Source organism: Spinacia oleracea, chromosome 6, assembly GCF_020520425.1.
Source record: "Spinacia oleracea cultivar Varoflay chromosome 6, BTI_SOV_V1, whole genome shotgun sequence".
In the NCBI taxonomy this organism is placed as follows: domain Eukaryota; kingdom Viridiplantae; phylum Streptophyta; class Magnoliopsida; order Caryophyllales; family Amaranthaceae; genus Spinacia; species Spinacia oleracea.
Genome location: NC_079492.1, coordinates 101925195 through 101934863, shown reverse-complemented (window position 1 = coordinate 101934863; position 9669 = coordinate 101925195).

Genomic DNA, 9669 nt, shown 5'->3' with positions numbered 1-9669 from the left:
TTCAAGTTCAAGTGGAATTAATGATATTAATCCATAGGTTACTCTTGACTGAACCCGTAGGGTCACACAAATAGTACGTAAACGGATCAAGTATTTAATGGCATTAAATACTCCATCTATGGATATTCGGAATCGACGGATCTTGGTTTCAGTGGGAGCTGAGATCGTCAAAGGCAAGAAATGAATACTCCGGAAACGATGATATTGCCGGAAACGAAAATATGGATCGTATCGGAAATATAAATATTATCCAAGTCGTAGATGTTGCCGGAAACGGAAACATGGTACGTATCGGAAAATATTATTGGAAATGAAAATATTGCCGGAATCGGAAATATTGCCGGAAACGGAAATATTGTCAGAATCGAAAATATTATCAAAATCGGAAAATAATTCCGGAAATGGAAATATTAAATATTTGTTCGAAACGGAAATTAATTCCGGAATCGGAAATATTAAATATTGTTCGTATCAGAAATGAATTCCGGAATCGGGAATTTAATCGGAAGCGTATCGTACGAATTAGCATCGGACGAGGCTCGCTAGACGAAGGCCCAGCACGAAGCCAGGCCATCGCCCAGCAAGCCACACGCAACAAACCACACGCCAAGCCTCAACCAGGCCCAGCCAGGCCCTTGGGCGCGCGCGGATCACAGGCAGCGAGCTGGGCCGAGGCGCTGTGCGCTCAGCGTGGGCCGCGAGGCCTGCGCACGGGTGTATGGTGCTCGTGCGATGCTCGTGTGTGTGCTATACGAATCCTAAAGCTATCGGGATTCGACATATGATTAAATTCTAATCCTAATAGATAAAGTTTATTTAATAGAGTCCTAGCAGGATTCTAATTAAACTAAATTAGTATTTTAATAGGATTATAAGTCCTTTTCCATAACTCTATAAATAGGGGCCTAGGGTCACAAATTTATATACAACATTGAAGTATTCAAAGGTAAGATTTTGAAGCAAAAATCAGCCAAACACTTGCAACCTATTTAGCCGAAATTCTTAGAACCTTAAGGGCGATTCTAGTTGGTCAATCTTAAGGCGGATCCGGACGTGCTGTGGACTATCTACGTAGGGACGACACTTGGAGTCCTAAAGACTTGTTCTTGTTCGGTTCGGGCGCAGCTAGGGAGGGCACGCTACAAAGTGTATGCACCTAAATTATGCTTAATGATAATGTGTAAATAATATGTTTCCTGGCATTAAGTTTTTCCGCATGATTTATGTTTTGTCATATGTATCATAAACTAACACATGGATCATCTGTTTATATGGGAATAGAGTAGTCATATCCTACTAGGATTAGATTTACTAAAACCCTTAGAATTAAGGTTTAAGTTAATCTCAAATACTCAGTCTTTTAGAATCATCCAAATACTTAGGTATTAGGATTATCATAAAGTTCTAAACCATGTAGAATAGGGAAAACGGTTAGCTTGTGGCCCAAGATACTTGCCGCGCAAGAAGACTTGGCGCCCAAGTCCATGAGCCATGCAGGCAGCAACCTTGGTACGCAAGGCATGCCTTGTTATCTTGGCGCTTGCCTTGCCGCCTAAGCCCACACGCGCAGGCCTTGTTGGGCGGTTGGGCCTGGTTCTGGCGCCGGGCTTTGCGCTCGGTGCTGGCGCTGGACCTTGTGCCTGGCGCCGGCCTATCGAGCCTTGCAGGCTTGCTCGTCAAGCGATGGGTTGGCTCGCTTGCCGGCCTGTCGTTCGTCGTGCTTCTGATCCGTTTTTCGATTCCGTAATTTATTTCCAATTCGAACAATATTTACGTTTCGCATAATATTTCCGATTCTGACAATATTTTCCATCCCGACAATATTTTCGATTCCGGTAATATTTCCGGTTCCGGCAATATTTCTTTTTCTGTTAAAATTTTCCAAAACAAACCATATTTCCGTTTCCGGTAATATCTTCGACGTCGATAATATTTATATTTCCGCCATGAACCATATTTCTGTTTCCGGCAATATCTTCATTTCCGGAAAATATTTTTTCTTTGCCTTTTGATGATTTTAGCTCCCAATAGAACAAAAATCCATCATTTTCGAATGTCCATAATTAGAGCATTTACTGAATATTATATTCACTAAATTACTTGATATGTTCACGTATTATTTGTGTGACCCTACGGGTTCAGTCAAGAGTAAGTTGTGGCATTAATTTTATTAATTTCACTTGAACTGAAACCACCTTTAGCTAGGCATTCAGATCACTTGATCTCACTAAATAATTAACTTGTTTAATTAATACTGAACCGCATATATTAGACTTAGCATAAATGCTTTAATAAGTTTGACCGTTTTTTTAATAAATTCTTCGTGTCATTCAGTCTAATAACCCATCAAGAGAGAGAAACCATGCAAGCATAATGTTTCATCCTTGACTCGATTCCGTAGTTAAGCATCGAGTTAAAATGTTTAACCCCAACTTTTACCAGCCTTGCATGGTGAGAGGATCCCTATAAGTGTACATAATTTTGATGTAACCCATCTTGGAGCATATTCTCATCTGCATACAAGAAAATAGCTTATTCAACTATTCCATGATTTGAATAAGTAAAAATTATAGGTTTCCAACAGGCATATCTCTCCACTTTGTGATACGAAGTATTAATAACTTGTTAGCATCTTGTAAACATGCACACTTACCATATATATCTAATTAACAGGGCTTTATGATAAAATAATTAGTGCCAAAGACACAAAAGTGATCATACAAGCACACAAACCTGAACATAACTATTTGCAGCAGGCACAATGTGCACATTCTTAGCTCCGGCTAAACCTGCAATAATAGGGTGTAAAGAGGCTTTGTAATAGGAAATATGAAACTTTAGAGGAAGCAAAAAATAATCAAGCATTTCTTTATAGTCCAATACGTAGTAACATAATATGTTCGGATTTTTCATGAAATACCCCTGAGTTTTTGCGAAATTCATCAAATGCCCCTCGACTTTCAGAAATTCACCAAATGCCCCTCACATTTAACTTAATACTCAAACTACCCTTACACTTAACAGACGTTAAGTCGCCGTTAGCGTGATTTTATTATTTTGCCCTTATTTTGCTTTTAGGCGCCATAAACGTTCCCTAGCCACTTCCTTCCTAAACTGCCCCCCTTTCTCTCTCCCTGTTCTTCGCCATTCATCCACCCCAACTGCATCCTTCAATCACCAAAAACGTTCAGAATTTTCTGGGTAATTCGGGTGATTTTCGAGCATAATCTTTCTTCAATTCTCAATAATCCTCACTCTTCTTGCTCTAGTGACGCTTCTCCGTGGCATGGGTGGTGGTCTTCGCCGATGTCGGTAATTTTGCCCAAATTCTCCCCGATTAATGCCTCCAAACCTGCATTAGATTCTAATAAATCTGATTTTCAACGGTATTTGAATTCGATCTCGGAGCATTATGCTCGATTTGAGGATATTCGTAATCATAGCAGTAAAGACTAAAGAGGATTTGGATATTGTTGATAATATTGGAGGACAAGGAGAAGCGTTGGTTGCTTTGTTTGAGAGAGGTGTCTGCATTGTAATTTTAAGGAGGATTTTGAGCTTGAGGAAGGGGGGACGTTTCGGGCCGCCTGCCCATCTCGACAATGAATGAGAATTTGGTGTTGCAGAGATGCATTTGGTGAAGGAGATCTCAGTGCGTTCAAAATCGTTCTTTGAGGCTCATCCGCATAACCACGACCTTCCATGAAATAGAAGCCTTCAATTCGTATTTCACAAGGTTAGTGTCCTGCATTAGCTTCATTACTTCAGCCAACATGATCTAAAATTCTCTGGAACTTACCATCTTTTACCAGGCATTATAATGTAGTGATGTACAATGAGGCATTTGGGTAAAGATCAGAAACTTGAGTCCTAGCTTGCTAATAATGAATAATGACGCACACAAATTGCAGGCCGCCTTCTATAATCAGAGTTAAGTGAGCTTCTCTAAGCAATCATAAATAGATGGTAAACGGGAGATAAGGGCAATCTGCACTCTTATTGGAGGTAAAAAGCTAACCCATATTGAGACGGATGTTGTTGGGTCGGCGAGGACGATTCAAGAGTTTAGTTCAATGAGGGGCGACTTATTAGCGCAGCAAGCCTGCAACATAGGTTCGTAATATATGTTAGATCAGTCTCTGGGTGCTCTTAAACTGGTAATTTCTTGGCTAGTTTTATGACTACATGTCATTGTTTATGTAGTATTGCTATTTTTAGTATTCCATTGGCATCACTTCAAATTTGATCTCAAATTTTTTATTTGTAGTATACAATTAGTGCACAACAACTCAATTTAGCTAGGAGAAAATTGTGCTTGGGTGCTAGAGAGCTCCGGTTGAAAACACTTGTTAGTTGTTACACCTTCAAGTTTGTCTTGGTGATTGTTGTTATGCAATAAACAATTTCTAAACTGTAATAAATAGTCAGAAAAGGGGATTTATAAGTAAATAATAAGTAACGGCTAATTTTCAAACACAAACTAGCCGTGTTGAGTATCAAAATGGGTAATTTTAAGTTATAGATATTTGGTGAATTATGTTTTAGAATAGGGGTATTTAGTGATATAAGTATTATAATAGGGGTATTTGGTGAATTTGAAACTAGGCTAACGGAGGATTAACGGCGTGTCATTAGTAAGGGTAGTTTGGGTATTAATTTAAATGTGAGGGGCATTTGGTGAATTTCGGAAAGTCGATGGGCATTTGGTGAATTTCGAAAAAACTCAGGGGTGTTTCATGAAAAATCCGTAATATGTTCTTATACCACTTTATTTACCAGTTAAAGCACATGGACCAAACAATTTTGTAAATCTAAGCATTGACACTCGACGAACTAAACCCACACAACAAGAATAATATTTGATGTTCCACTTGCTTCTCATCTTGCGTCAATCACATACATTATACGTCATGCTGATCTCCATGTTCAAAATCATACCTAAAAAAAGGCCACATTTTGATTTTGAGTTGTCTCAACTTAATAAGCCTCTTTCTAGAAAACGTTTGGAATTTCACGCTTCACCCACAATTCCACAAAATACGGTATTGTGGATGCAAAAGCTTCGTATAAAGCCTGCAGAGGCACGTGCATTGCACGTGTCCGCTAAGTAACTATAATATTATTAAGTGACACTACAATTGCACAAGGAAAAAGACTAGTTCTTAAGTGTGTTTGTAGACACCTACTTTTGTCCCCATTCCCGAAAGGGAAGGTTCGATGATGAGAACATAAATCTCCACTTGACAACGCATCTCCTATAAAATAACGAATCTCAATCACCCTTTTCATTTCACCCGAAACCTGCTATTTATAGAAACCTTTCATTTATGGAAACCTGTTAAAAATAGTAACTGCCGTAATGGGTAGTTGTTAAAAGTGGCAAGTCATAAAAGATAGAAACCTATCAGAATTAGGTGTTGCACTCCAACATAAATCCTAAATGAGATAGAAATTGTGAGAGAATCCTATTCCTAATACGATTCAAAAATAAGAGTTACGTATTAATTAAAATCCTAACGAGCCTAGAGTTCGTAATGGGCCCAGACGCATTCCGTCATAAAATTAATACGCACTAAAAGACTCGATTAAGTCTCGTACACTCCGGATTCTAAGAGTACGAATCTGACAAAGAAACGGCCCAAACATCAATTTCAACGCCCAGCCATGGGCGCTGAAATTGCCTGGATCCTATTTTCAACGCCCAGAGCTGGGCGCCGAAATCTTTGACGCCCAGTCCTGGGCGCTGAAAATACCTGGGACGTGTTCTTTTCTAACTCCTCGTGGATTAGAGTTCTACAATTCTATCTTTCCACGAACTCTTTTCTATAAATATAGCCCCAAGTTCGACGTGAAAAACACAAGACACAATTATTATTCTGAGTATTGACTCTAAACCCCTAAGCCTAAGCCTCACGCTGCAAAAACTGATCACGCGTTCTGTCGCAATCGATCCATAAATCGAACAGAACGTATCCTGTCCCATAACTTGAGATTCGTTAAATAAAAGGAGAAATAGCAAAGTCAAAGTGGTTAGTTTTCTGAGAACCGTGACGCACCTCTCAAGGGTGTGTCGTAATGTGTCCCTTTTCCATGATTTAATTGCTTTCCTCACCCTTTTTGTGAACTGTTAAACTGACTAAATCTGATTGTTCTATCACGCCTAATAAATATAATATGTTGGGAAATTGGATTATCATGCTAGGTCCCTTAAAACAATCTAAATCAGATAATCGCGTTCGATCTAGTACTATATGTTGCATATTGTTAAAATCAACTCATATTAGTTTAATAGTTAACGCATGTCCCTTCAATTATTTATGCTGAGCTAGTAAGGATATCCTGCCTCTGGAGTTATCGATAAGCGAGTACTCCTCTCGGTAGTTACAGTCCCCCGAACCCTCAATCTCTACCTTGCGAGATCCCCACACCAGGGATCACAAGGGAACCTACGGTCGTCGTGGTCAAACATAATTGCACTCCCTTTATGTCACGATAACCGGGTTTTGTCAGTTTTTCTCATTGTCGTTAAAAACTGAATGGCGACTCCTATATTACTAGTCAATTGGGTGTAAACTCACAGGAAATCCAATTACACTTGATTTGACAAAAAAGAAACGTCACACCCACGAGGGACAAGGTCACGCATTAGCCTCGTGCTTTTTCGACCCCCTCACAGTGGCGACTCCACTGGGGATAGTGAAGGAAATACTCGTGCTTGTAGGTAATCAAAATAGCCGAAGGGTGAAACAATCCTACCCCGCGTTTATTTCCCCATCAAGCTGGGACGACCTGAAAATCAGCATATTAATGTGAACGGACAGAACCGCATAACGAATCTTGGCTCCCTTGGATGTTTCATCTCGGGAGTTGGGACTAAGGATACCCATCGCCAACCGGGGGGTGCATACGCTTCGAATGTTGTCCACTCGGCACTTTCGCTAGTAGTACACCCGTCCCAAACCCAATCGCTCGCCCACTAGGTCCCTCTCATTGGTGCATGCCCCCTTGGCTTACATCGTGATTGGCCTCTTGGGCGAAATTCGTCTGTTGAAGGCACTACCTCGACCGGGGCATGTGTTGGATCTGCGATAGAAGCGGTACCAAGCCAGGCGCAAATACTACCCATAGAATCCTATCATAAACTACATGACATATTATTATTTTGCTTCATGTTGCAATGTTAGTTATGTGTAGCGAAATATATGATTGTATGACAAATCATCCTAGAAAACCAACGACCTTAAAAAAATTGCCCAAACATTCATAAACCAATTGGCCAAAGAGTTATACCAAGATACGTGTTCCGCAAGCCCGAACGATCGCCACAAAAATAAGCGACGCTCGGGATGGCCTGTAACGAATCCCACAAACGCTGCACAACGCGTAAAGGACGTTATTAGGCAAGCACGCAAAATCAAAGTCGCAAAGTATACGCAAACAGAAAACGAGAACCAGCCAGGGACGCATTTTCAACGCCCCTGGCTGGGCGCCATAATTTCTCACGCCCTACGCTGGGCGCTGAAGTTGCTGCGTGGCCTTTTGGCCAGGCACAGCAGCCTCGGTGCCCGCGCATGAAAAATAATACGTAGCAATAAAAGAAAATTCGCAAAATTGCTACAAAGGCGTACGAAAAGCACTCGATTCTAAAAGCGACTTAAAAAATAAAATAAAATAAAAAAATACAACTCTTTGTGTCGTTGTTAGGCCTCCTATGACGAAAATGTTCGGCACCAAAACCGAGCATGCTAATTTAAATAACTTTGAATGTCACATGGACAAAGAATTCAAAAAATAATGTTCAAATAGAGTCTTCAAGGAAAAATAATGTTCGAATAAAAAAATAAATCCGAGTCTAGACTAGGCTATGCCAAAGTACAATCTAAATCCTAAGTCTTAGTTGTCTTATCCATAGAATCGGTCCTAATGCTTGGTGTCGTTCTGCAAGTTAAAAGGTTAAACCATATTGAGTCTCCCTTCCTAACATTTAAATCAATAAGCACCCATATGTAATTCCCATCCCTTGCTAAGAATCTACGGCCTCAATACTCTCTCTCACCAATAAAAAGAATATATTATAGTATTTGCAAAATGGAAACAGTCACATTCTGAAAATCATTCCCCCACAGTCGCACAACCCCCAAAGTAAACCTAAGGTGTCAATACCATTAGCAAATTAAAAATAATGGCCTCAAGGCTTATGATCACATTGGGCCACGACTATCATAGTCCTCTCGAGCCACTCGCTCCTTGAAGTACCCCTAAGTACGGACTAAAAGATTTTCCATGAATGCAACATGACGAACCATGAAAATACCCAAATCGGCATGCCATAAGGCTACCATTGGGGTAAAGCAATACACACTAAGAGAGAAGCCGCACTAATGATTCTAGTCTTGCAAAAATAAAAATTCGATCTCCCCAACTAACTACCTTGCCAACATTAAGAAAAATGGCGCATGACAAATGAACACCCAAGGGTTAAAATCTAAAGTGTCAACCAACGAAAGTTATGGTCCAATTAGCCTAAAGTCTGAAAGTTGCTTGGTCAAGTATTATAGGCTTACGCCACGTCATCATTTTGAGTCTAGGCCACCTCCTTGTATTCCTACACGGGTTATAATCAGAAAAATTAATGAAAGTTCGAGTCTAAATCACAACTTCCAATTAAATCCCGGGAATCTGAAAAGAAGCAAAAAAATTATTTTCGATGTAATTCTTTCGTTAAATTTCAATAAAGTAAAAAACAACATTTTGAATCTACGCTATTTGCACATTTTAAGAAACGACTTAATACGCTTGTAAAGTAAGACAATTTAAAGGTCCACCCTAGGCCTACTAAAACTAAAGGTCCACCCTACGCCCGCTAAAATTAAAGGTCCACTATAGGCCTACCAAACGAGGCTCACTCAGTCTCGCCTCGTGACTCAAAGACCACAACCATCTACCTCTTAGCCCAAATAAAAAAATTTGAAGGATTTATGTTGGGGAGAAATCCCAAGCAAAAAGAAAAAATAGAAAGAGAAAAGGGAGAGCGAAAAGAGCGAGCCATGAAATACTTAGCCCCTACCTCCCAAAGTGCGAAATTTACCCAAGTAAACGAAGGAAAAGAATTGAGTCAACCAATCCAAATCATAAAATTCTACGAGGTCTACCCTTTCCAATCTTTATGTTCTTAGACGCCTTCACTCTGGGGCCCCTGTTCAGCTCATTTAACCCATCCATGTTCTCATTGCCATAACCTAAGAAACCATTACCTCGACTCTTGTTCTTGAACTTGTTGTCAACCGCAAACCACGCACGGCCATTGACACATGCGTCATACCCATTATTTCCAAAGCCCAAACATGTTCTTACACCACCATTAGCATAATGACCATATAACTTGTGTGGATACATCCTGTTGATATACCCTTGAGCCGTCCCCATGCTACTCATTGGCCTTGATTGATGTAAACTCGTGACACTAGTTTGAGGCTGCAAATTGTGAGTCCTAGCAGATATAATCCTCATGCTTGACCAATACCTATACAAATTATCCCAACTCATTCAACCCATCTTTCAAGCCGTCTTGAGTCACGAATATAAAAAAAAAAAAAAAAAAAAAAAAAAAAAAAAAAAAGACAAATGAAAAGTACATTCTACACTTAACGCTTAACAAAAATAATAAAA